The sequence below is a fragment of the Pleurodeles waltl genome, chromosome 8 (genome assembly GCF_031143425.1).
Source record: "Pleurodeles waltl isolate 20211129_DDA chromosome 8, aPleWal1.hap1.20221129, whole genome shotgun sequence".
Taxonomy (NCBI): Eukaryota; Metazoa; Chordata; class Amphibia; order Caudata; family Salamandridae; genus Pleurodeles; species Pleurodeles waltl.
Window position 1 is genome coordinate 581,856,786 of NC_090447.1, and position 27,597 is coordinate 581,884,382.

Below are 27,597 nucleotides of genomic sequence, written 5' to 3' on the forward strand. Positions count from 1 at the left end.
GATAAAACAGGGGGTTCCCACAGTTGCACTTTCCTTTTCTTTTGTCCCCGCTATCTGCTTCCCCGAAAGAAGTGGATTATTGCGGAATGTAAGCTGGAGGGCAAGAACCATTATTGGGAGGCCCTATGAAAATTGGAATGTGATCAAACGTAAACAAAAGTATTTGCCGTAGCCCACTTTCAGTTATGAGCTTGGAAAATTCGATCGAAAAGGTCTGATTTGAAACAAAACCTAAAGCTGTTTGGCAGGACTTGCTGTAATCTTCAACCTGTATTAGCTAATGCAGACTAGTGGCCCTACACTAGTCACCACGAGCTCCATTTTGATGCATGTGAAGAACTTAAATATTTAATATTTGGTTCTATTGCTATTGTTTGCACGTGTCCTTATTTCCTTGATGTCAATTTTAAACTAGTGTTTTGCATTGGGCCTTAAGATTTTAAGGTTTTAAACAAAAGTTTCATATTTTATCTTGAGCTATGAACTCTTTTTATTCATTATTGTATTGTAATGTTATTAATTTTCTTATGGGTTTTTATCTGATTTTGTTTGAACTTTTTGCAGAATTACTTTTATGTCTTTTTAAGGCGAAATAAAATATTACTACTAATAAGGTGATTTTATCTGAATTTTTTAATTGTTTTGAGATTTGCGTAATATGACCATCTTCCTATCAGTTTTCAAGTAGATTCTGCTGGTAGCGTTTGATTGTGGCTCTTTGAACCTTGATTCATCGGCTGTCACAATGCCACACAAGTATGTTTGAAAGTAATCTGCATAGGATAGGTGCTAAAAACTGTTCATGGTAATTTAATGTGCACTATTGTTCTGGGGTATCTGTAGCCCCCTTGCTAAAAGGCCAAACCAGACTAAGAGCAAGAGGAGAATCAGCAAAATAGGTGAAGCACACTGACACTACAAGAAGCAAATGCAGATCTGTTCTCTGGGACAAGAGGGGCAAATTATATTTTACCAACTGATGGTAATAGTCCTTAGATATACACTGCGGTGTAGATACTTTTCCTTTGAGGTTCCAATTTCTCGATTAGGGTGCAGGGATAAGTTCAGTGATCAACCCAAATGCCTCACCATGTTTGCATTTCAAAATGTTTTAAAGTGCTCTAATACCGAACAAGGGTATTTTATATAAAAATATAGCGTTATAACTTCATGAGAAGCATGTTAAGAAAAGGGATTTTAGAAAGTTATGAACAGGATGAAAGGGTGAGGTAAACAGTAGTGGGTGGTGGAATGAGGGTAATACTAAGGATAATGTAAGTTATGGATAACATGTTTGGGAAAGATCCTATGCCTAGAAGGGGTGCACAAATTATCTTTGATGAAGATTCATTAAAACAATATTGGATTACTCGAATTGGGTGCATTCCAAAAGCATATATCACTTGATATTTGTTGTAAATATAATGAAGCACATCAGTGCAAAAGGAAGGACTGAAATTCCAAAGTGTACAGCTAAGTACTAATATGCATTTCTAGTCCAGCACAAAAAAGTGCTTATTAGGTGTTATAAAAGAATAATTATTTCCAAAGATAGGATTGATGCCAGAAATTAAGTCTTGGTATCAGTGCAAGGGAAAAAGCTATCAGATTACTTGTTGGCAAGCAGTTTCATGCATTTCCTACAATTTTAATTCTTATTTTTGAAAGCTCTTTTGACGTATTTGTAGTCAGCCTCGACCATTGTATGCATGTGCAGTATTGTGGGAATTAATGAACAGCTGCATTCAGAAGGTACTGTTGCTTTGGAGTTAATGCTGCTAATTTAACTGTCCTCCCGTTACGCACAAATAGGATTTCATAAATCAAAGTGCTGCTAGCCACTAATTCTGCAATGTTTTTTTAGTGCAACGCGACGTGTACCGTACATAATGTTCAACAATTCTGCTTTCTGTGCATACAAAACTGATGCAAACGAAGCAGCAGGAAGCACTGCAAATGTAAACATGCATGTATTAGACTTTATACAATCGTATGTGCATGCAATAAATAAAACCCCTGCATTAAAACATGAACAATGCAATATTTAATTATTGAGTAATTCACAGGAAGATGTCGGAAGTGGATAAACAAAAGGTCCTATTTTTAACTGCATCTCACATCCAATATCAGGAAAGAAGAGTGGAAGGCGGAACATGAAATGAAACCTGCATATGTTCCTCCCACAGTATCAAGTATTTCTGACACGTTAGATCTACGTGCAAGAGCGGTTGATAACATGAAAAGTATCACTTATGGACCCCCAGAGTCGATTCACATCACACATTTAACTTTGTATCTCTAATTGGAGCGCACCTAGAAAAAAGATTCGTTATACGCCTGTGGGAATTGAAAGTAAATTAAACCTATGTTCTCTGCTGCAGATAAGTCCTGATTAGTTCCAGGCTTATGTGTTTTCAGCAGGTTTATTGTTTAAATGACTCCATGATGTCTTTAACAATCTAGCTAGTGTCATACTAGAGAAGCCTAACAGGCCTCAGTTTCATACTTTTTGACACCCGATAACCACAAAAGCACTTTGCATACAGTAGGGGACTGATAGGTAAGCGTTTCCTTATTACTCTCCGTTACTATCAGAAACATAAAAAGAGAAATACCTGTTTAAGAATTGCTCACTTATACAAGACTCACTGTGATGTGACATTGCGAACACGAACAAGCTGACCATTATCAGCTTGCAGCCGCATCTATATCCGGTGTTTACATTTTTACTGATTCACAATATTTATATTTATTACAATTTTGTGCATGGCAGTATTTCTGAATTAGGAAAAAGGTGTGCTTTCTATATACATGCAGCTGGAAAATTGTAGATTGTGCTGTGTGTTCGTTTTTTTTGTTTTATCAGCCTGCAAGTTGTGCTTTAGTATTTAGGGAGGACCTGGCTTGGCAGTTCGGGCTGGTCTGTTCCCATGAGGAACAGGGTCAAGACTGATTTGCATATGGCTGGGTCCAAACTGGGGTGGCAGGGTGAGCAAAAAAACAATGAATAAACCCAGATCTTTGTGACTGGGGGTGAATGTTTGCATTGTTCAGCATTCCGTCCATCTGTTCTTTCTGCATTAGTATTTATTGGCAGCACTCCTCAAGGCGTTCTGGCATTGAGAAAACTGGTGATCGTGAACTTCATTGCCACAGATAGAGTCAGATTTTTTAAGGCATGTCATAAAATCTGATAAGTGGGCTGTGTTTAATCAGCACGTAATTTGTTAAAGAAAACATGCAGACACCCAAAGGTTTGCTTAGAAGCCCACATCCGGTGTTATTGAGGAATGAGTGACCAATAAGAAGGCTGCATAGTCTACTTTCCACCTCATGCCACTGCCCTCAACCCCTTGCAATCTCACTCTTTCAGCTTCTCGGTCATTCTTGCATTATCCCTTTATCACTGTTTTCAGTCTTTCTCTTCCACCTTCTTTTTCCCATTATGTTTTTCTCTCTCTTTCCTTGGATCAAAGCCTATTGAGGAAACAAATAAGTGCCAATCATCAACAATGAGTGCTGGTGGGCTCCACCTGCAAATAGCAGCTCAAGTTAAGCACTGTTAGAGATTCAGAAGTAGCTGGTTTCATAGAAACAGCTTCCCGCCTAGTGAATGATTTTTCACTGAGCTGAACTGACTTGAAAGGGAGAACTAACAGGAGGGAGGAGCCGAAACAGCAAAGAGTACCAGTAGAATATACTTGTAAATTTTGGATGTAAGAAAGGAGCGTTTACAAAAAAGCGCAATTGAACTGTGAACTTTAATTTGCAGTGGCTCCTTAAATGAACTAGCGGTCAAAGCAGGGATGTCAAGGTGGTAGCAGTGTAGTATATTTAGTCAAGTCTCGGAAGATGGGACTAGAACCATGTTGTACATATTCAAACCTCATGATCTGCATTTTTGGAAACCACATATAAGCCTCAAAACAGTAGATTTGTTTTGATAATCGATAGACGTTGACAATAATGACTTTGTAAACTATAAAATGAAAAATATCACAGCAGGAACGAAGGAATAAAAATTGCAGCAGGTAAAAAGAATATGAGTACAGAAGGAATCGATTGTCAACAAAAGTTCCATAAGCTGTGAAGGTCTTAAGATCATTTGCATTTAAAGTAAATAATTTTAATTATCGTTAAGTTACTGGCTTCACATTCAAGCTACAATTACAGAGTTTATTGGCACTTCTAAGTGCCACAAAGCTTTCTCGGAATTGCTTGCCAGAAAGTTGATATCATATGTCAATCACATGTAAGTGATAAATCATCAGGGAAAAAATACTTCATCATTTTACTCTTGTATCACTGCATATGATAGTACTTACTGTTTTGTCCCTACTAACATGGAGCCTGTTAAAAATGAGAGTATTTAGGAGCTAGATACATTTCTGGCAGTGTATTGGATTCTGTGTTTTTCATACAGTAACTCATTTGTGAGTCTGGACACATAGACCAGGTGTGGTTTTCAAAACGTTCTCCAGTTGAAGATACTGCCTAGTGAGTACACCCCTATATGATCTGATAGAAAGAAAAAGGTCAGTCAAGGTGTAGCTAACCAAAGAACAGGACAGTCAAAGCCATATCCTTTAAATAGTTGTTAATCCTATAAGAAATTGATGATCCCACTGTTACAAATTTACCACCATGAAACACCTTTTGATTACTTACCTCTTAAAAATGGTGAAAGCTCATCACAATATACAAGCTTCTCATAAAAGAAATATCTCAGGGACGTTAACAATGTGCTTCAGGACTTGATAGACATATCAAGTATTTAATGCATCTTCTTTACTAAATTGGATGATGATGCCAATGGAATTGATACAATCAGTGACATGTAATTGTTCCAGTTCTTCTGGAAAATATTTCTAGATGAAAGCAAAGCATTTTTCCTCTTGGCAAGATGTTTTATGTAAAAAAGTCAAATTTGAAATATTCTAAAGACCTTTAAACCTGTAATTAGACCCAATGTCTTGCTCCCTTTCTATGCACTTCCATGAAATAAAGCTCAATCTAATTTTAAGGCTAAGTCCTAAAAATAACCAAAAAGTTTAGTTTTTTTAAAATAAAACCATGGTGATAACACATGCTTGATAAACCTACTATTGCAATTTGCTTCCCTACACCCAGATTTGTAGCTTTTTGGATCACCCAGTTTTGGACTTTTTACAGTGGGAGTGTCTCATTACATCTTTCTCACTCACTGTAATCACATGAGAAATGGACTGCATATGTTTATACCCAGTGTCTACCTTTAAATGTAAGGCCACTGCAAAGTAGCTAGGGTAAGAGGCACTTAGCTTTTACAAATGAGACTACTGTCCTGCGCAGCCCGGTAACTGCACACAGGTCACCTAGCATAAAGGGGACTCTGCAGGACTAGAGTTTGAAACAGTGTAGGCCTTATAAAGTTAGCATGTTAGTGTACACTCATAGGGAAAGACAGTGTGAGTTACTGTTTTGTCTATATTGGCACTTTATAATGCATGTAGGAGAAAAACTGCCTTAGAGCCCAGTTTAATTTCCCTTTGGCCTACAAATTCCAATGAAATATCACAATGTGGTGAAATATGTGCAATAAAACAATATCTGAGAGAACCAAGAAGATATCTGTACAACCTATTGCTCATCCAGGATTGTCATATTTCGCTGGCTCAGCTCAAGATCACAAGCAAGGCCTTTTATCACCCTGCTGTGCCAAGTTAATTACATTTCTTTCCATCAACAGGAACAAAGCCAACCCTACACAAAAGAGAGTAACTAACAGTGCTTCAATCAGCTCATGAGTAGGAAAGGGTGGGGATTACAAAAACTGCATTTGTTAATTACTTGTCCCACTGCACCAGGGCTGTGACAACTCTGGCTCATTGAACAAAGGAGGAAGCCTAGAAACCTGAAGACAACCCAAGAGAGGGGGAAAGATGCTGGCAGTAATGTCAGTGAGGGGCTGAGCAGATAGCCCAGGAGCAGATGTGACCAGTTACTTCTGAAATACGCCATCTTGAACTGTCCAAGCATGATGCTCAGGCAGATTGGAACAGAAGTGAAGAAGTCATTTGGCCGGGATTGGCCAGGGGTGCATGGCTTTTAGGACATTTTACCCCCTCTAAAACCTCATGCACCAGTAGGAGATTATCTCTTGGTTGGTGCTGTTTGTGCTTCATGCTGCTGGAACAAGGGACTGCAATGGCCATGAACAAGTGGAAGGGGGAACCCCTGATGCCCAAAAAGAACTAGAGATTCTGCCCCAGTTGACCCCAAGACCAGATGTTCGCCCCAAGTGCCAGTGAGGCTGGCCCCCTTACACCCACAGAAGACCAGTTAGGGGAAAGCCATGGACTTCTGCATCAAGAGACAAAGACCAGGAGGAAAGCTGGCATAGGGAGCCAGTGGAACCAGCTCCTTGTAGAGTACGCCACTTTGGAGGTGATGAGGTCAGCTAAAACTGACCCTAGTGGCTATAGCTCGCCACCAGGAGTAAAATGGGCCATGAATCATCCAAATCAACCCAATAAGTTATGGTCATTTAAATATTGGTTACATTTGACCTTTTCTTCAAGAAACGGAGAGTGTGAGGCTCACCTCATGGTCAATGATTACCCCTGGGGTGGGCCGGGGCCTGGGGGCTGCCACAATGAAAAACTTCAATTTTTAACCCTAAGAAGGGGTGTGCATGGTCCCCCGTTCACAGAGGACCCAGTGATCCTAACCCTCTTGCTGAGTTTTATCCGTGGGTCCCATTACTCCATTTCCAGATCCCCAGAACTGCCAGAAAAGTGGGTAGTGTTGTCACATACCTGACAAGGCATGCAGGGGCCTCAAAGCCCCTAACTCTAGGTCCTGATTCAGGCAGCCACCCTGTGAGGAAACTGCTCACTGGCCCTGCGGTAGTGGGAGAGAAGCTGCTGCAAGAGAGCCAAGGAGGCAGCTAGGAATGTGCTCGCTGGGCTGCTCCCACCAGTTAGCTGCATGAAAGGGGTACCTGAGTGGCACCACCAGGAAGAAAGGAAAGACAAAGGACAAGGCTTTGTCACTCTGAAAGGCACAGCAAGAGAGCTGTTCATTTAATTTTCACTGTTCCAGGCTGGAGTACCTAATAATGCTCTGCGGGGCCTACTCATTTGCATGTTTTTCTTGTGATGTCCCTAGGAAGACAAGGGCACCACCAACAAAATTGAAAACATGCTATGAGGAATTATAGGAGTTACAGCAGCTCCCCCAGAGGTAATGCTTGGAAAACGAGCCCTACATTTGTGAGGTCAACAAATGCTCTGGATATTCACATAATTTTTCAAAGCACTCCCAAGTTTGGAGCTTTTGCACTACAGCTGGGAGTATAATGTTCTTTATGGGCTTGTATGGTTTCATTTAATGTAGCATGAAGGTATTTAAGAAATATATATGGGTTGAAGTGTTAGCTCAGGACTGAATTTATTCTTGTGTTTTTGTGCTCAGAAAGTGGCACTTTCTCAAGGATGTTTATGACTGCATTTTATGGCTTGAAAGTATATAGAACAACACACAGACCCATGTTAAGTTAATTTTAAAATGCTTTATTGACATAATAATGTTGAGAGTGGTTACTGATCAAGGTGAATATGGTTATTAACAATAAGTGCATTTACACATGGTTATCTTTGATTATTCAATTTACACACATATTGATGGTGTTCTTCACACGTGGGTTGTTGATTTTGAACTTTTGACCAAGCCAACAGACTTACCTTATATGTTTGTATGAACTCATAGGGGTTAAACTTGATTTCAATGTCAACTAAGGTATTTTCAACCTGACTCTTTTATATACTTGTAAATTAATGTGTAGTATTTAGTATGTGTGTAGTAAATGTACTTTTCTTTTCCCTAAAGAAAAATCACTGACTGGACATTCATTTATTGAGCGTTATTGTTGCATGCCAGCGAATAGTGATTACTAGCCCATACCATCTCCCCTGAGTAGGCCTTGCCTGTGGGTGAGTGTTTGAAAAGTTTCAGCACTCTGTCTATCATCTCTTTGTGTGTTACTATGTTCACCCTAAGTAGCCAGGGTATGCCCATACATGGGTCCCTTGCTCACTGTGCCACTGGATTCAAGCTAGCCTGATTGATGAGGAATGATACCCTGAAACCGTTCCCAGGGTGCTTGTTTCCAGTCCAGCGAGGACATGGCCTGGTAGAATACTTCCATGGAGAGCAGAGTCAAGGCTGATTTGCATATGGCTGAGTCCAATATGCAGTGACATGGTGAGCAAAAGAACATTGGATTTAACGCAGATCTGTGACTGGGGTGAGTGTTTGAAAAGTTTCAGCACTCCGTCCATCATCTTGTGTGTTGCTAGGCCTTGGGCAGCCTGATTCAATATCCTGAGAGAGTCCAGCACTACAATGGAGTGCATGGCTCCCAGTTAGGTGAATGTGTGGACCTATTACTTGCAGAAGCCTTATATACTGCTCAATTTATAAGCCAATTTCCTACGCCTACTTTGGATGAAATACTCAAAGAACATTGCTTTATTTTTTCCCATTCACATGGACATACAGTGCAGATTCTGTGTCTCTTTGAGTCTTGCAGAATCCAGAAACAAAGCCATCTAACCTTTTATCTCTGCTTAAGTGGTCAATACATGTTGCTGTGTTACCTTGCTTAAGCTCTAGCAATACAGCTATAAACAGTCCACAATCCAAACTGAATTGTGGCTCGTTTGAGAGCTAGGTATAAGCAAACTAAGGACCGTGCTCTAAACACCTGAAAACAAATTCCAATATATGTAGAGAAACCATCCACTTCGATATGTACTGTGACCAAAAACTTACATTGAGGTTATATTTCTCAAGGTACCTGTAACCATGCCCATGTTTGAGTGTGAGTGGATGGGAGCTTCTGATTACAAGTGATTTGCATCTATTTTAGAAACACTGAGGAACACTTATCAGTGCTGCTCTGTGTGATAGGAAAGGGCAGGAATGCGCTGTATTTAACATGAAATGGCACATTCCTGTCTTTTCCCACTGCTGGTGCACAATGTGCTGCCTAGGGCCAAAGCAGGAAACAATGCACCATGGTGCAAGGGTGTCTGCATTGGAAGAAGAATTGTTTTTGTGCAGGAAGGGGCACCTTCTTGCACAAAAACAATCCTGAGAGGCATTTTCCTCTTTCTATGTGTGCTGTAGAATGCTGCACATATAGAAAATGGAAGTAATGGGGAGAAATATATTTGTCCTCGTTACGCCTCTCCTGGGGAGGCAAAACATTTTGACACATTCCCAAGTCTACCAGTAATGCAATCAAAAACATGGGTGGATGCATGGGAACACCCATGAGTCACCCACGGAACACCTTCCCAGGGCAGAGTAACACAACAGCGTGATTTGTGCTGCGTTGTGCTGCTCTAGATTTTCAAGGCAAAATAGGCCTCACGAGGTGGCCTTGCATGGCTTGATAAATCTTACTTAAGAGGTGTTTCGCTTCTCTGCCCCATTGTGTGGTGTAACACTATTTTTGCCCGTGACTGATTAATCCAATTAAGCAGATTCCTGATAAGTTCCATTCAGACTGTAAGATCAATCCTCTAGCTCTCTTTCTTTCTTTATTCCAGTTTGGTTGACTCTTATTTGAAGAACATTTGAGTGTTAAATGTGCTCTGAAACAAAAAATAAAACCTATTTTCAACAGTCACAATCAAGGTTGGGAAGTTGTAGGGCAAGACCAGTCTTTATACAAAATGTGTCGACTATATTTTTCAACCCAAAGCAGTTTTAATACATTCCTAAACATGTATGGGCATGTGTAGTTATTTTAAAGTGCAAACCTAGATAGAAAGCAACAGAGTGAAGCATAAGAACTAAGGGCCAGATGTAGGAAGTATTTTGCATGGTGCAAACCGCGAAAATCGCTGTTTGCGCCATGCAAAATGCTGATCGCGATGCTCATTCACAATTTGCGAGTCGGTACCGACTCGCAAATTGTGAATGCGACTCGCAAATAGGAAGGAGTGTCCCCTTCCTATTTGCGACTCGCATCGCTATGCTAAATTGCTTTGTGACCGCGAATGCGGTCGCAAAGCAATTCGCAGTTACCACCAGTGTTACACTGGTGGTAACCCATTCGCAAAAGGGAAGGGGTCCCCATGGGAATGTTGCCAAAAAGGGGTTTTCAAAGCAGGCAGTCTGCCTACTCCTTTAAGGAAAATGAGCTGCAAATTAAATTAAAAAAATGCTTTATTTAAAAAGCAGTCACAGACATGGAGGTCTGCTGTCTTCAGCAGGCCACCATCCCTGTGAGTGCAGGGACTCGCTATGGGGGTCACAAAATTCGACCCACCTTATTATTATTAATGAGGTGGGTCTTTGCGACCCCATAGCGAATCGCAGACGGTGTCTGAGACACCGTTCTGCATCCGAATTTGCGATTTGGAAATTGCGAGTCGCACTGACTCGCAATTTCCAAATCGCAAATTCGGAAAATTTCACATCTGGCCCTAAGACCCTTAGATATAATTCAAGTTCTTTCACACAGAATCAGGATGTGCCTGAAATGGGAACTCCTATACTGTGACATGTAATCTGAAGAAGTGGATCTCTCTAAATTAGAGAGAAATCAACACACGTCTGGTGTTGATTTTTTTTTCAGATACTTGAAATAATAATGCACAGTTCTTTTATCTATTTCACCAAGTGCCTTCACTTTGAGAATGTAGTTGGCACTGCATTGATCTCCAGCAAATAAACAGTTTTAACCCAAAAACATTGCAACTATTTGGGTTAAGTCCATCACTACATGACATTTTGAGCACTGTCAAGACCTTGTGAGCCACTTATCACCAAGCACTGGGAAGTAATTCAATGGGGAGAATGTCATCAGGGAGCAGAGTCTGACCTCTACAAAAAAAGAAAGTGCTGAACTGTCTCTTCTTTTGAGCCATCATCCAGGTAGCTGGATGAGAAAATATAAACACTTGTATAATCATATCACTTTTAAATGAAATTGTGATATCACAATCAAACGTTGATCTCTCAGGATCACTGTCCACTTATTGTGATGACCATCGTAGACTCAATAATTAACAATGAGATGGTAGCAGAACACTATGGCCCTCATTTTGACAACGGTGGTAAAAACTGCCTACAGCCGAGGTGACGGCCGCCAAAAGACCATCGCCGCAGCTACCATCCCTCTGCCATAATATGACCATAGCCGGATTTCCGCCACAAGAACAGCGGAAATCCAGGTGTGGCCATACTGGCAGATGGCGGTTAGGTGGCGCTGCTACCACCAGTAGCGTCACGCCAGTAGACCATCACCAGCCGTATTATGACAAATAATATGGCCGGGTGGTATTCTGCTGGTGGGTGCTGCTTTCGGTAGGTGCCCCATCCCGTCCCCTGCCGGAAGACCCTTGGATCCAGGTAAGTCAGGTCTCCAACAGTAGAGGGGGGTTAGGGGTGTTGTATGTGTGAGTGTGTGCGTAAATGCAAGTGTGTGTTTAGTGTTGTTTGCGTGTGTGTATGAATGAGTGTGAGTGCGTGCCTGTGTGTGTGTTTTGATGTGTGTGCGGATGTGTGCGTGAATGGATGAATGCATGCAGTTATGTATGTGTCGATGAGTGTATGTCTGCGTGTGTGTGTGTGTGTGAATGGGGGCGTGGATGTAGAGGGGGTTGGGGGGCATTTGGAGAGGTTTGGACGGGGGCCTCCTATCAGTGACAGGAAAGGAAGTCCCTGTCACTGATAGGGCCTACCGCCATAGTTTAAAACCATGGCTGTAGGCAGGGTTATTATACTGCCGGCGGCACAATGGCAGCCGCCGGGCTGGAGATGGTTATCTCCAGCCCGGCGGCTGCTACCGCCATGGCGGTCGGAGTGGTACATTGGCAGTTTGGCTTCAGCCAACCCACCAATGTCATAATGTGGCGGTAAGTACAGCCAGGATGTTCGTGGTACTAACGTCACTTTAGCTCCGACTGGCGGGGTAATAATGACCCCCTATACCTTGTTAGGTGTTGGTAAATATTGCTAAACTTTGCTGCAAGAGTTGTGTTGAATATCCGAGGTTAGATCTAATGCCGGCTTTTGAGACTACAAGTGCTTGGAACACTGCAGCGGCTCCTAGCAAAATTGAGAGACTCACTGTAGTTGATAAGGGCCATTATGATCACCCTCAATGTTAGATACAAAATAATTTCAGTATCCCTCTTGTAGGCTACTGACATGCAATGGAAAAACTTGCTCTAGGTTTCAAATGTTGGAAAACTTTGAAACCAGAGTTATTTGGAACAACTACTGTTGCTATGAAAGCAACTGAAAAATATGAAATTTCAACATGCAATGCCCTGTTGTAAGTGATTATTTGACCTAGTGCCTTTCAAGATCACAAAGAACTTTATTTATAAAAATATGCATACATAAATTAAATCAAAAAGAAAACATCATTTCTAATTCTTAAGAATTCTATGCCACAAGGTATCATTATAGACTCCCCTGAAACCACAGCCAAACTAATATGGGTGTGAGTAACATTTAGGAGGGCATGACAATGGACTATGACTGCCTGAGTGACCATGCTACAATCTTCATCATATGAGTGTATGTTTACTAGGTGAGGTCCAAGTGGCATGATTGATGCTGGGCCTGCAATGCTGGCCTCTGCAGCAATGATCGTCGTCTTCTGGCTGTTCAGAAGGTGGGATTTGAGACTCCCATCAGGGGCATTCTCTTTCCCCTAAAGGGATTATTTTCCCTTCCTTAATGTCCAAAAGAATGGGAATACTTCTCATTCAGGTGTGCCTTTTCTGTGTTTGAAAGGTACACGCAGGAAAATGCATATGTGAATGAGACAACAGACCATTCACTTCCTGAGTACCAGGAGAGGGGTACTCTCCTGAGTACCAGGAGAGCCAAAAGTGCTGCACTGTGTTTTTTGGCAGAGAGAGCAGGACAGTGCCTTATTTACAGAGATATGGCACTCTTCTCCCCTTTCTCTAGCTCCAGCATGGAATTAGGCAGCCATGTGCAACGCACACACATTTTCACCATTATGCAAGGGTGTTTGCACGAGTCTAGCATATGTTTTGTACTGGAATGATACCTTTCCAGTACAGATTACAATACTTAAACTAACTTTAAAATGTTTCCTGCTTTTTATGTGTGCCGTACAGTGCAGCACAAATGCAGTCTGAATAGAAAGGAAAAGTAAAAGCATTTCCCCACAGTAGCACCTATTCAAAATAAATGCTATTTTGTGATGCAAAACCTTGTCAACTTTTTTTAGTAAATAGGTTTTTGCCTCAAAAAACCTGGGTGGTTTCATGGAAAGGCTTATGCACTACTCATGGAAGGCCACCTGGCCTGTAAGTAACGCAAAGCAGCACATAGCACACTTTCAGGTGATTTTCCAGTGTCAAACAAGTTTTGCGCTGGAAAGCAAATTGGGAAAAAAGATTTTGTGTTGATTTGCTACCCTTTTGTGACATGAACAGAGTGCAAAATCTTAGTACACAATCCTCAATAAAAGAGTTATCAGGTTGTATGTTATGCCAGCAATTAGTCTAAATTCCTATGTCTGTTATTCAGGAAATTTATAGTACTTGCATCAGTTGGAAAGCTCCTAGAATTTCTCACACAGTCTGGCCTATTGTGTGCCTGTTTACACTGGCCCTGGTGTATAATCTCCCTGCATCAAATATTCATTACTTTTCTAATCTGGGAGGTCACTTGGTGAACCTACTAATACTCCTTGAGGATATTGTGAAAGCAAGATGTTTTCAGTGGTATCCTGGGAATTGACTTGTGGCAATCTGTGAGGTTGACGACATCATGGCATCTGGATGGGGTTAGAAGTGCCAGACTAATGTGCCAGTAGTAATGGGTTGGACAGGGGAAGGTGTCTGTGGCTGCCAAAATGTGTTGAAGGTGAGAGAGCTCTTTTTGAGGTGTGTTTGCCATTTCTGGGGGGTTTTAGGTTTTTCTGGAGAATCAGGTGATCTGGTGCCTGAATGAGGCGGGAGGACTGACCCATGACAGGGAATAAGTTGAGTGGATAACTCATGAAGCAGGGTTTTCAGTCATATCCGATATGCAGCAATGGGTGAAGAATATGGTGTTGCTCTGAGAGAGATAGATCAGAGGTTCTGAGGTGTCATGACCAGCAATAATGGAATAGAAGCAAATATTTTTTGTTAGTCCACTTTAGGAAGATCACCATGCTTATGGGGCTCTTCTGCTTGGTGCATCATGCTTGGCCAGTTGTATGTAATATATGGGCCTTGGTGTCATGTCTAGCATCAAACATACATGCGCAGTAGCTGCGGTTTAAAGAAGTTATTTTTTAGATGCATACGCCTCCCAAACCATAGAATCATCATGCCTTCCCCATTCCTTACTAAAAGAATCAGGCACACCTTTGATACGCCATATGCTGAGTTTCACTTGATACATAAAAGGCAAGCTTAACTCAAAAATATGATCACATACCATTATTCCAGACACACCTACAACCATGCATTCTCAAATAGTGCAAGGTCCACAGAACCTTTACACCATCATATACACAACACTGAACCAAAGTCACATTGAGGATAAAAGTTTGACAAAACTACTGCAATGTCACAGACAAATCAACATACTCCTTAGAAACAGTATAAATACACCACAGTTTCATGTGCACTGCATCACATGATAATTATGTCCCTCTTTTTGTGATGTATATGTTAAAACAACTTTACTCCAGTCATACAATAGCCAGCTCACCAGCAAATCCTAGAAAAGCAGGAAAGTACTTTGGCATCATCAACCTTACATATAAGACAGTACATTGATCTTCTAATGTCTAATTTATGTTGCCTTTTCAATTACCTAAAGAACTGCTGACCTAAACTTTGAATGCATTCTAAGCCTACTGTATGAGAAAAAGATTTATTAGTTTGGGTGTATTGGGGCCCAGCACTAGTAATAATCTCAATATCTTGTTAGCTCCAGTAGAAGTCTTAGTAATTTTAACCTGAGCTCACCTATGGTAGCAATGACAGAGAGTAGACGGGCTTAAGAAATTGTGTAAATCATGTAGAAGTAGCAAAACAGTTAAGAATAAAAGTTTGAAAATGCAACACAGTAAAAATTCCATTCTAGTTAATAAAAATAGAGAATAATTGAATGAACTAAATAACACTACAGTGATAAAAATCATTAAGGGTAAGTGGAGCTATGATTTAAAAAAAAAGTTTTTAATAAAAATACTGCCAAACGCATTAAACCCTAATGTGGGTCAAATGCTCATGTTAGACCAGGACCTAGGAGCTATTCAAGGTCGACAGTGATGGAGCATGCATCGAATACATCAACCAGGCTCCACCCATTGCAAGATTTTATGGATTTAGTCTTGAAAATGGAAGTCAAGATCCATCCGCAGGTACAAGGCAGCAGGCTCGATCTGAGAAGGGATTTATGATATTGAATAGGCATTGAACGAAGTCCCAGTGAAGTCACTGGTTTCGGCAGGAAAATCCCAGAATGGGAGAACTCAAAATTCACCCCTAAAAACGTTCTGACTATCCTTTTCAGGAAAATGCATCATGCAGCTTGTTGAGACCATGTACTTTAACAGGAGGTCATCCAAATTACCCTTTGAGTCCACATTATTGTGCTTTGCACAAGTGGGAGCAGGTACAAACCTATAGGTCTCCTCAAAGTTCTCAAACAGCAGGTGCAGTCCTTCTTCTGTTGTTCCACATGTCCAGAGTGTTCTGAAAACAATTCCTAGGGGTACCATATTTATGCCTGCCACTAGCATGTGGGCCCCTCCCTAACCCATGTAGTAAAAGTTACCAGGGGTAACTTTGACCACTTTTGCAGACGCTCCTGTGTGTGCTACTGCAAATAATACCTAACTGCCCTTCTCTCCCTAATTCCAAGATGGAAAAAGCTTTCTCCCCTTGTATAGAGCCTGTCTGAGCACCCACGTGTGTGGCCATGATAATGAGAACCCCCTCCTCTGTGGTCAGTTCAAAAAGGCTCTGTGAGCAGCTCCTTCTACACTGGGACTGGAGCCTACCTGACTGGGAGAACAGAGAGGTGGGCCTCAAAAGGTGCCATTTGACATCCGCCTGGGACAGACAAAGCCTCTGTGAAGTTAATTAAGTTCCTGGACACCTCTCACATAGTTCCTGAACTATAGGTGAGTAAGCCTACCCACAGGAATAAAGTGATACAGATTCCTTGCGCTATTTTTCGTTATTTCTTTTTATTGGCAATTAATGTGCCATTAGTTCATCAATACAAGTTGTTTCACAAAATTGTATCTGCAACGAGCAACGAGACGTGTTTCACTCCCTAAGCGGCTTGATAGCCTGGGGCTTTCTCAAGGCTTTTAGTCAAGACCCAAAGTATATTTCTCTCATAATAAAGTCCAAAACAAGTCACATAATATAATCAATGAGATCAAAATGAAATCATATCAATGTGAGGTACGTATCGCCCTGTGTTAAATGCCAAAGTCTCATATGGCTACGATGGATTCACTGGTCTAGTACCGGCGTGGAGCTGGGATGCCATCTCATATACTCATCCTGGCAGAGAAACAGAAATACTTTCCCACACTGAGGCATATGTCTCTGCCTTAGGAGCAGTTTTCACACCTCATTCAGGGCTTGTGCACCCAGAGAGCTGTAGCTGAAGGCTAATGCAAATTGGCCTCTACAGCCTTTAGATAGCTATAAGTTGACTTTATAATAGTACTTTTCCCTTAAAATGTATTAAACATCGATTTTCACCAGTGAATTGGGTTTCTTAGCTGAAGATACATTAATATTAAGTTTAATAGTGCATTTTTTCTCTATGGAACCACCAGCCTTGTTACAGTGACAATAGCCATTTGGTGCTCATATACCATGCACCCTGCTTTATGTGCTATAAGGCCTACTTAGAGGTGACATTAATATTTAAAAGGAAGATTTAGGCCCTTCAAAAGAGTGTATTTTGACAGGTCAGTTTTTAAACCACAACTGTCAGCTGCAGTGGTTGGCCTTGAGTCATATTTGTCTGATCAACCTAGTGGATGGCACAGTAAAGTTCTAGTCCATAGGTGACATTTAGCCTTCCATGCCATGAGTGTACTTTCAACACCATATACTATGGACTTGTATATAAGTTAAATATGACAATTAAGTGTAAGCCAATTCATTTTTAAGGGGTCAGAGCACAGGCACTGGGGTAAAGTTCAAGTGGACAGAGTCAATAACTCAGCGGAATCAGTCCACAAACAAATAGGAGTGACTACACAAAAAGAGGCATTTTCCTACAAACCATGAACTGCTGAAGCAACTAGCAAACACTTGTTTTGAATCCACCCACAGGTAGGCAGGAAGGGAAATACTTTTAGAGAATGTGCCATATTGCCTCAGTAACAATCACAAGCACAATTCAAATTCTAATCACATAATAATACATTCATGCTAATCAGGTTCTGACAGTTTATGGAGACAATTTACAAATCATCTTCCCTGTAACAATGGACAGACCAGCATTTCTTACCCGTGTATGTAGGATTAGTGGGATTTCTTTGAACAACACGTAGGAGGGAATGTTGTTATTCTTCACTTTTTTCATAGCAGTCAGTAAATTACAAAAATAAATAACTTTATGTGAGCTGAACAGCAAAATAAATCTAGCACTTGCTGAGCCTTCATTTTTTGGACAATAAATTTTCCCCGTGGATCTTTTATTGTTTGCAGTTTTCAATCTACATTTTTCTTTTTACCTGCTCACTCAGCAAAATATTTTCTGTTCTTATGCAGAGCGAACTATGGTATATTTCCTAGAAACATTACCTTGCAAAATATGAGTTTTAGGTTCAGTGTACTCGATAAGAAGTAACAAATGTAGCATTCTTTTTTGTAATTGTATGAATAAACTTTTTAAACCACTAGATAATTGTGATAAAAATTACTAAAAGGCTTGAGATGCCTGCTTCCTAAGGGAGTGCTGCAGAACATAAAGTTAAAGGAAATGGCAATGGAAGATATGTCTGCAGCATTATAGAGGAAAGGGAAATTAGAGAAATTGATACTAACATAAAACCTAGGAGTACTAAACTAGCTACCAATATTGTCTATGCCTAGGTGGAATTACCATATTGAGACGCTTACAATAGGGCAACCTTGCAAATAAATTATGAAAAACAGTTTCCAATTGTTGTGAAACTGAATTAGCTTCACTGAGGAGAATATCACGTTACGCATAGGTTCTATAGCATGAGTTTTACTCCTTTAAGTCACACAAATCAAGTTACGCATATCACGTTACGCATAGGTTCTATAGTATCTATTTTGCTCCTTGAACTGAGTGAACTGAGAGAGTTTAAGTTGTACAAATAAAACAACTTTAGTAGATATATGGTTAAGGGGGAGTGGCAATAAATTGGTGAAAGTTTAGAAAAGGCCAAATTATTCTCCGGAGTGTTCACCACACGTAGGTACACTATTTCCATTTCAATAAGTTAGAACATTATATTGAGCATTCGATACAGAGATTGAGACAAATTCCTTTGTGAAACACATAACTTCTTGCTTTGTTGCAGGGCATGCCCTTCATTAATCTAACTACATATTTTCTGCTCGAGCGGCCTATTGCTTTTCTTACCCCATATTTTTCCTCTGAACCACTTAGTTCCCACAATAGCACATCCATATTTACTCCCCATGTCACTGCCCTTGTAGAAGCACAGTGCTTCCAACCATGCTCCAGCACAGGGAGGACACTCCAAAAGGACAACTTTCTCTGTTGCCCCTTTCACCTTCTGGAGAATGGGCCAGTGGAAGCTTGGTTTGGTCTGAACACTTTTGCTAATCTCCACTAGACTCACACACTTTCACTGTCTTAGGTTGGTGTCATTTCATTGTCAAGAGAGGTAGATCCCCATTTATTCTCCTTGGGACCTTAGATCTGTGGGGCTGGCATTGAGTTGCATAGCTGCACTAATCTTTCTAATTCTATTATAGTGGTCGCCCTTTGTCATTGGAGATAAATGTCAACAAAACAAAGTATATGGTCTTCACAGTGGCAGGGGACATGAATTTCAAGAGAGGGGGTGGGGGAGCACAGTGGAGTGGAAGGGGACAGAGACGGAGGGGGCAAAATAAATATATAAATAAAAACATTTTTAAACTTACCTTACCGCCTTCTCTGTCACAATCCTCTCCCTCCCTTGTGGTGTTCCAGCATTCACTGGTTCACCAGGACAGGCTCCCCAGCAATCCTGGCACTGCTTACATGCAAAACATAGCATGTAAGCAGCGTCAGGCTTGGTTGGAGCAGCAGTCACTGCTGCTCAGACACAAACCTGGGGTCTGTGCTGTTTCTCCAGCCCAGCTGTGTATACAGCCGGGTTGGAGAAACCTAAGTCTGCATGTGTGTTTGGCTGGCCTCAGATGGCTCGCCAAACACACATGTGTACTTAGTGTACTCTCCCCTCCTCCCCTCTCCCACCTTCCGTGGCTCAGCCCCGCCCCTCCCTTACACTGCTGGCTGAGCCAGAAGATGGAAAAATGAAACTATAGAAAACTATTTTTTTTATTTTTCACCTCCTGGCTCTTGGCCATAGCAAAGGAGCCGCCCCTGGGTCTTCAACCCACTTAGAACAACATGTGCTAAACCCACTTGAATGGGTCCTCGCTAGAGCAGGTTCAACTATTTCAGTATTTAGGCATCACTCTTAATGAGAAGTTTGACTGGCTACCACACATCTCAAAACAAAGGCTTACATTGAAGCAATACTTTGGTGGGCTGCTGGAGGTTCACCAGGGCTCCTTTCTCATACTAGTCTTGCCAGCAGTGCAGGTGTACTGGGCTTGGCTCTTTATGGCACTGGGCTCTGGGGTCACAAGCTCACAAAACCCTTACAATTAGTTGAGAATAGATTTGTGAGGCGAATGCTGAGCCTTAAGGTTAGTAGTTCCCTGGTCCCGTTAAGGTTAGATCGGGGGCACAGACCAATCTCAGAAAGAATTGCAGTTAGACCACTATTGTACTGAAAAAGACTTTGGGGTACTCCTAAACTCTTTAATTACAGCAGTGGTGTGGAAGAAGTATGTCCAGACCAATCTTCCCTGGATTTAATATTTCTGACCATCTTCCAAAGGGACACTGTTAAGCATGGGGCTAGTTAAACTCTGGGAAGATACTGGGGGATGAAGTCCAACCAAATCTGGCCAAAAAGATGTATGTTCAGTTATGGCACAGGTTGTTACCAATTCAAATAAACATGTCAAAATAAGTGAGTTCAGATAGATTGGCTGAGATGGCTTATACATCTTGTGGCCATGGCAAAGAAATGGTGGCACATGCCCTGTTTTTTTGCACTGAGTATAGCATGGCCGGGGCCAAATGGATAATCCCAATCTGGAGGAATCTCGGAATCACTCAGGATGTGGAGACCTGCAGAAATTTACAATCAGATACTAGAAAGCATATTGTATTTGCAGTATATAGGTATGTATTTGCTATGTGGTGAATGAGGAGGAAAATGTCTTATTACTGGCTGCTTAAAAGGATATTGGGGATCTAAGGCTGTTAGGAAACCTCTTTGTGTGGGAATAGCATTTGGGCTCATACGCGGATTTTTTTTTTGTTATGTATCAGCTTTCTGAGTGCTTACGGCCTCGTATTAAGTCGATAGATTTAATATTTTGCCTTTCAAAAAATAATGCTGCTTTCTTATACTGCACCGTCACTTTTATTTGAATATGATGATGGATTATGTTTTACTGATTGTTCTCAATACATTTTTATCCTATTATGTGTGTTGGTCTTTTATAGCTTTTATATAGTGCTTATAGCCGTAGGGTTATTAGATTTTTAAATATTTCTATTATATGTTTCTTTTATGGTGTACTGCCAAAATAAGGAATATTGACTGACTGACTGAATTAGTATAAGATTTATCAAATGTCACCATTACGGGAAATATAAGATGCATTGCATTATGTCGCTAAGGACATTTCCACTGGATTTAAACATTAATAGCCACAATCTTTCAAGTGAAGATCTGAGATTTAAACAACAGTGCTAATTTTTGCGAACATCATATGTTTTAGAAAATTATAATCTTACACCTCTTTTTATTTTTTGATGTTGTAACATGGTGCTACTTTGGTTAATAACACACATTCCTCCAGGTTATACTGTGCACTAAAATATTTTGACACACCAGTATTTCAGAAAATACCAAATGGAAAATGTATTGTTATTATTATTAATATTAGTATTATTAATAGTATTATTAGTATTATTAGTATTATAATTATTAGCATTTTCTGTTGTTAATATTACTACAAGTGTTACAAAAATACTACTACTACTACTGCTACTACTAGTAATAATAATAATGATAATCTTAATATTAATAATAGTAATAATAATGTTTTCTATTACCTCATCGGTATTAATAGAAATATTAATAAAAAAATCATTTCACATAATTGACACACAAATCACCATAATGATACTCATAATTGTAAAAAACAATCATGGTAATACTAACTATCATACATATAGCAAGTACAATAATCATTCTGAAAACAAAACAGCAACAGTAAAAATAGCAGTGTTTTGTAGTTATATCAAGGATACAGAAAATGCCATTTTTTTCTAAAAGAAGTTGTAACAACAAAACTATTTCAGTGCTATTTAAGTAGTGGTGTAAGTGGTTTTCCCTTTTATAGCATGAGCTAAACACCTAAAACTACTTTATTTAAAACTTGCAATTACAAATTGTTTATGTAAGGAATAAAATAGTGTGGCAAAATTGCATGAAAGTAGGTATTTAAAGTTTAACAAAGATGAAAAGAAATTATTTAGTAATAGAACAAACCTGTTTCCATTGGCATTATTTTTATGATAACACTGGAATGCTGTGGGCTCTGCTGAAGGCAATGAAGTGGCTCATGGCTAATGATGATTGGCATAGACCTACTGCTCCAAAATTATTATTTTGCCTGCTGTTTCTTATTTATTTAAGAACATTATATCCCCAGTGGCTGGAGTGTTCAAATAGCATTACAACCATTCTTGCAATATTGGTTGTTAAAGGTCCTCTACCTCTGAAGGCAGTTACCTGTGGCTTTGGCCAATAACTCGGATTCAGGGCCTTTAACAATCATTATAGCCATCAACAATGGGCTACAATGCTTTTGTGTACAAAGGTGTATGAGCCTTGATTAGTTAGTAGTTTTCAAACCAACACTTTCTCTCCAACAGGTTTATGACTGAAGGTGGTCCATAGTACAGCACAGTACAGCAATGCAGAAATAAGGCTTGTTCATTTGCTCTAAACCAGACAGATAAGTCAGTGAAGGCACCTCGCTTGTGGATCTATCCTTAGTTTACAAAAAGATGCTCACAATTGCACTCTTTATTATTCTCCATGCTCTATACAGGTGCACTGGAATACCAAAGACATAGTGGGGCACATCTAACCCCTGCTGGTTGTATTAAATCCATGTGCCTGCTCTCATACTGTTTATGAGACAACCTATATATTTCTTCCATTCCCTGGCCAGCAGCTTCGACATTAAGATGAAAAGTGGAAAAAGTATTTCAGAGGGCATGCCTTCAATGATTTCTCTGATCAACCATATAGAGTTTGAGCAAATGGGAAGGTGTCCATTTCACAAATATGAGATTTGCTCCAAATTTGTAGTTATGGAGGGATGGTGCATGAAGATCCACAGTTCACTAGATGCTTATCTATTACCTACATAAATTAAAAACCTCCTGCGTGAGTCAAGGGATCTGCTTGCTACATGAGTTTTCTCAAATAGTAATGTACAAATTGCTTATCGCAGATCCTTGATCCTTCAAGATCTGCCTGCATTTTGTCTGTATCTAAATACTAAAAAAAAAGAAGTATTCCCAGAAATATCATATAATTGGCCTAGGGTTCTTCAACTCTTTGATATGATATCTAGATGAGTGACACTGTTGAAGCAATATCTTCTAATGGGAGCCAATATTAGTTATCAGAAGGCACTCTGGTTTTCAAGACAGATATGCAAGTATAAAATTGGCAAATTTTATATAATTACTCAAGCATCTATAAGAATTGATTCAACTGTCTATAATAAATTAATTAAAATTTACTATTTTAGTTTGCCTACAGACATACATGTAACAGGAACAACTGGAATGCATTACCAATGCTTTATTTCCAATAACTCAAAACTTGAAGCTGAAGCCTGAGATTTCTGGCATGCTAAAAATAGTAGTGAGTTTTCAATGAAGTGTTATGTGTTTACATAGGTTAATACTTCCAGAACACAGTTTCCAAGAATATTGCAAGGGGAGCGAGGAAGTGATGGCTAAATATCACCTATAGAGTTTAGGCATGAAGGTAAGAAATATGTGATGAGACCTATATTGCAGTATAGGTAAAGATACACATGGGGAAAAATTTGCAATTATAAGAGTGACTTTTTGAAAGTAGAATATTTTCACTGTTGCAAGCCTTAATAAATCTCAAACAGCCCAATTCAAATATATGCTTTGCTAGCTAAACTTAAATGTAAAACATAATTGATTCTCAGTACATTAATGAATCTGGAACAGATTTATGCGTGAAATAATTTTGTTGGTATCCAGAAATACCTCCTCTCATTCTTCTTGTTTGATAGTGACAGATTTGTCAGACCATTTACTGCAAACAACTCTCTTGTGTCTGTCCTCAGTTTCTCTACATTACTGTATTCTAGTAACACACACCAGGCAATTGAGAACTTTTTGTTTATAAATGTTAATTACATTAGTATATTTTCTCTTGATTCTGAGCTTGAAATGTACTCCGTATTTGAAGATACACATTATAGCAGATTGCAAACAGTCAGTGTAAATTGAGCTGTGGCTCTTTGAAGTGCATAATTCTGCTCAACATGCAGCTATTTAGTTAATTGAATTCCTGAACATTCTCAAAACTGATCTTTTTCACTTGTTATCTATAGCAGTTGATGGACATGCTGCCAGAGGTTTGTATAACAGAATATCCGAAATGTTTGTGTGTCTTAAACTGTCCTAACTGAATGGCTAATATGTTCTAACACCATTAATTAATCTTAGTAGAGTTTTTTGTATTTGTAAATTCCAAAGAAATCAAACACAGCATAATTAATAACTTCCAAAGTGCTGATATTTGGCAAAATAAGGGAAAGGCTGCTCTGTAACAGTTCACTAGATTTGTCAGAACCCTTTCACTAATCACTTACATAATTTCATGCCATTAATGCTGTGATGCTTTGTATAATAAAGAATATTCAATTTATATGTAAAATTAAAAATATTTTCTACCACAGAAGGTTAGGTGTATTAAGGAAACCAACATTACATTAAAAAGTATATAATTACATGCCACTGTTAACAGAGGCAAGTGTCACCATGATATTGCCTGACAAGACGCCTTGTCTAAAAGTGACAAATTGTTCAGATCTTACACATCCTCTGTTTAGTACAATAATCAAGCCACTAAAGTGACTTAAGAATTTCAGAAGTATAGGCAGTTCTTCCTCATGGCCATGGATTAAAATGAAATCTAGTTTTATCACATTTTTAACTTGAGGCCCAATATTTGAGAGAACAATCTGATACACTCATGTATTCCTATAGGTTTAGCCGAGTGAGGGAAATTATTATGGTGTTATGCTGATTTGAAACATACAATAAAAGCTGCTGTTAAGTGCTGAGATACACTATACTATCATGAATCATTCAAATAAAAAATTACAAATATTGGATGACATCGTCATTTTTTATAAAATGTAAATAATATGATGTAAACATGCAAACTTAAAAGGGGCATAGTGACAAATCTGATAGGATATGAAGGAGGGGTCAGCTTGTATCTATAACTGAGCTCCCACACCACTCGAAGGAAACAGTCACAAAGAAAAACAGATTGCATTAGCTTAACCTAACCAACTTGGGGGACCTTGGCATAAAAGTAAAGTAATCCTTAGAAAAATATGTGAAGTGATGTGCATAACAACCCAACCAAAGAATAAAAATGTGATAAAGAAATTAATTGTATTGTGGTCCATACCAACTGAAGCAAAAAAGCGAAAAGTGATAAGAGAAAATTAAGAAAAAATAGATAACAAATCATAGGGATTTATAAGACTTGCAAAAGGAGACTTTTCCACCATTAAGACTAAATTGAAGAAAATGTTTTGATTCTAATGTAACATACTGGAAATTATGTAAAAATCATCAATTGTTTTCCTGAGGTTGACTTGGATTTATGCTGCAGGTTTAACTCACTTTTGTAAGCATTACAAATGAAGCAGTTATTAAGAGTATAAGTTCCTGTGACAGTTTTTAATGTCAATACTTAATAAATTCATGAGCAAGCAAACCACCAGGAAATTGGAAACACAATGGCTGTCATTATGAGCCTGGCGGTCCTAGGAATGCCAGACTCACGGTGGCGGTCTGACTGCGGTCAGGCCGCTAGCACCGCCAGTTTCCCCACACTGGAGGAACTGGTGGTGCTGGTGGTCATAATCTGCCAACACAGTGCTGCATGCAGCGCTACCCTGGGGATTACGACTCCCCTCTCCATCAGCTTTTACATGGCGGTTGCACTGCCATGTAAAACCTGGCCGAGACGGGGTGCAGGGGGTGTCATGGGGGCCCTTGCACTAACCATGAACTTGGCATTGGCAGTGCAGGGGCCCCCATGGACAGCCCTGTCACTCTTTTCACTGTCTGCTTAGCTTAGGCTGTCAAAAGGACTCATCTGGACTGCTGCGCTGAGAAGGACTGCTGCCCTGTTGTTGCCCTGATGCCCTCTGACCTTATTGAGAAGTGCTCTCCAAGGGCTTGGATTAAGCTTTCTCACTTGTGCTTATTGAAACTTTATCGTTTTGACCTTAATTTAACCTGATAAATATCATATAGTTTTCTAAACATGTGTGGTATATTTTTGTGGTGTTTTCACTGTGTTACTGTATGATTTATTCCACAAATACTTTACACATTGCCTTCTAAGTAAAGCCTGACTGCTCCGTGCCAAGCTACCAGAGGGTGGGCCAGGATAATTTGGATTTGGATTGTGTGTGACTTACCCTCACTAGGTTTTGTGGTCCATACTTGCACAAAGGGTATACACCTCTGCCAACTAGAGACCCAATTTCTAACTTCAGTGATCCGAATTCTTATGAAAGAAATTTGAGGTTGTCTACTCCAAAGCAACTGTCGTTTTCAAAGTCATTTCTGATCTTCAAAAACATCTTAATGGTATACTAAGTAATTATGGATTCTCGGAGCGGGTTACTACTGTTGTACAGAACTTGATCTTTGCAACATTCCAGCATCTCATGCTTATTTTTGAAGAACAATTTGCCTAAACAAGGTCTTCTGAAAAGATCTCAACTTACTGGTCCCTGGGGGGAGAATTCTGATCAGCAGTAGGTAGACAAATCTTTCTCTCTTCTCAGTCCAATGATTGTTCTTGAAAGATAGTAGATTGTGAAACGTTCAATCCCCAAATATTTCCCATGGACCACATTGCAGCTTTCTCAAGACTGTGATCTATTTAGTCCTTTATTGTTGTTATAACATACTACAACAACATGATAGACAGAAAATCAGGGCTACTGCTTCATTACTGCTACTACATGAAGCACCAGCACAAATTATGACAAGAGAGCACCTGATTGCAGAACATATTCCCAAATCAAAATAAAACATACACCCACACTCATTTTACTACTGTGCATGTATCAATGATATTACAGAATTCTAAACAATACTTTTTGTAACTGCATCAACTACCTATGCATTTGTGTTATAGAGAAATGGATACATGCCCAGTTTCCCAAACAATCCTTTCCACTAGAACCTTTCCCTGTGTCCTACACCCATTCCTTGCCCCCTTTAATATTGCAAGTTTCATTTTGAAGTGGTCCATTTTTGCACGGCATGAAGGTTCTAAGCCAACCAATGTTTTACAATTCACAGTCTTTCAATATGGGCCATTATATACAATATACCCTAAAGATCCCCTGCCAGCTTCTCCCCAGTCCAAAAGTAAGAATCTTCCAAAATAGAACGGCTGCAAAGGCCTTGACTTATTTCTTTAAAAAATGCCTTCCAGAACCCCACCACTTCCATGAAACTAGTAAGCATTTCAATAGCATCTGCATCATCCGATCCACAAGAACGTCTTGCTTCCTTTCTTCACCCTTATTTGTAAAGTAATTTCAACAGATATTATAGGCAGATAATCAACTTAAAATGCTGCCTTTTTAAATTTGCTGTGTTTAGAATGTCATTACTCCTGCTAATATTGTCCAATATCATCTGAATGCCGATATTGTCAACAAACCTACTTGACAACCTCCTGGTTCGACTAGAAATCTCTCCTCCACTTTTTCCATTAAAATGTATAGATCCTAATTATGGTGTAAGCAGTTTTTCCCTCAATTGTTTGTACTACTAAGGAAAACAACCTAAATGGGCAAAAATCTCCTAATCTCTAAATAGTTCGAAAAAATAATATCAGGATATCAACAATTTGTGAGGAACCACCTTGTTCTAATACTTTCCCACATAATTCAGCATGGC

The 27,597-nt window shown here is 39.7% G+C and overlaps 1 protein-coding gene across 2 annotated transcripts in view; it reads left to right on the forward strand.

Annotated features, from left to right (window-relative positions):
- The window catches only part of NLGN4X (neuroligin 4 X-linked), an 822,821-nt gene that overhangs the window by 119,399 nt on the left and 675,825 nt on the right, over window positions 1-27,597 (forward strand). The window lies entirely within an intron of this gene.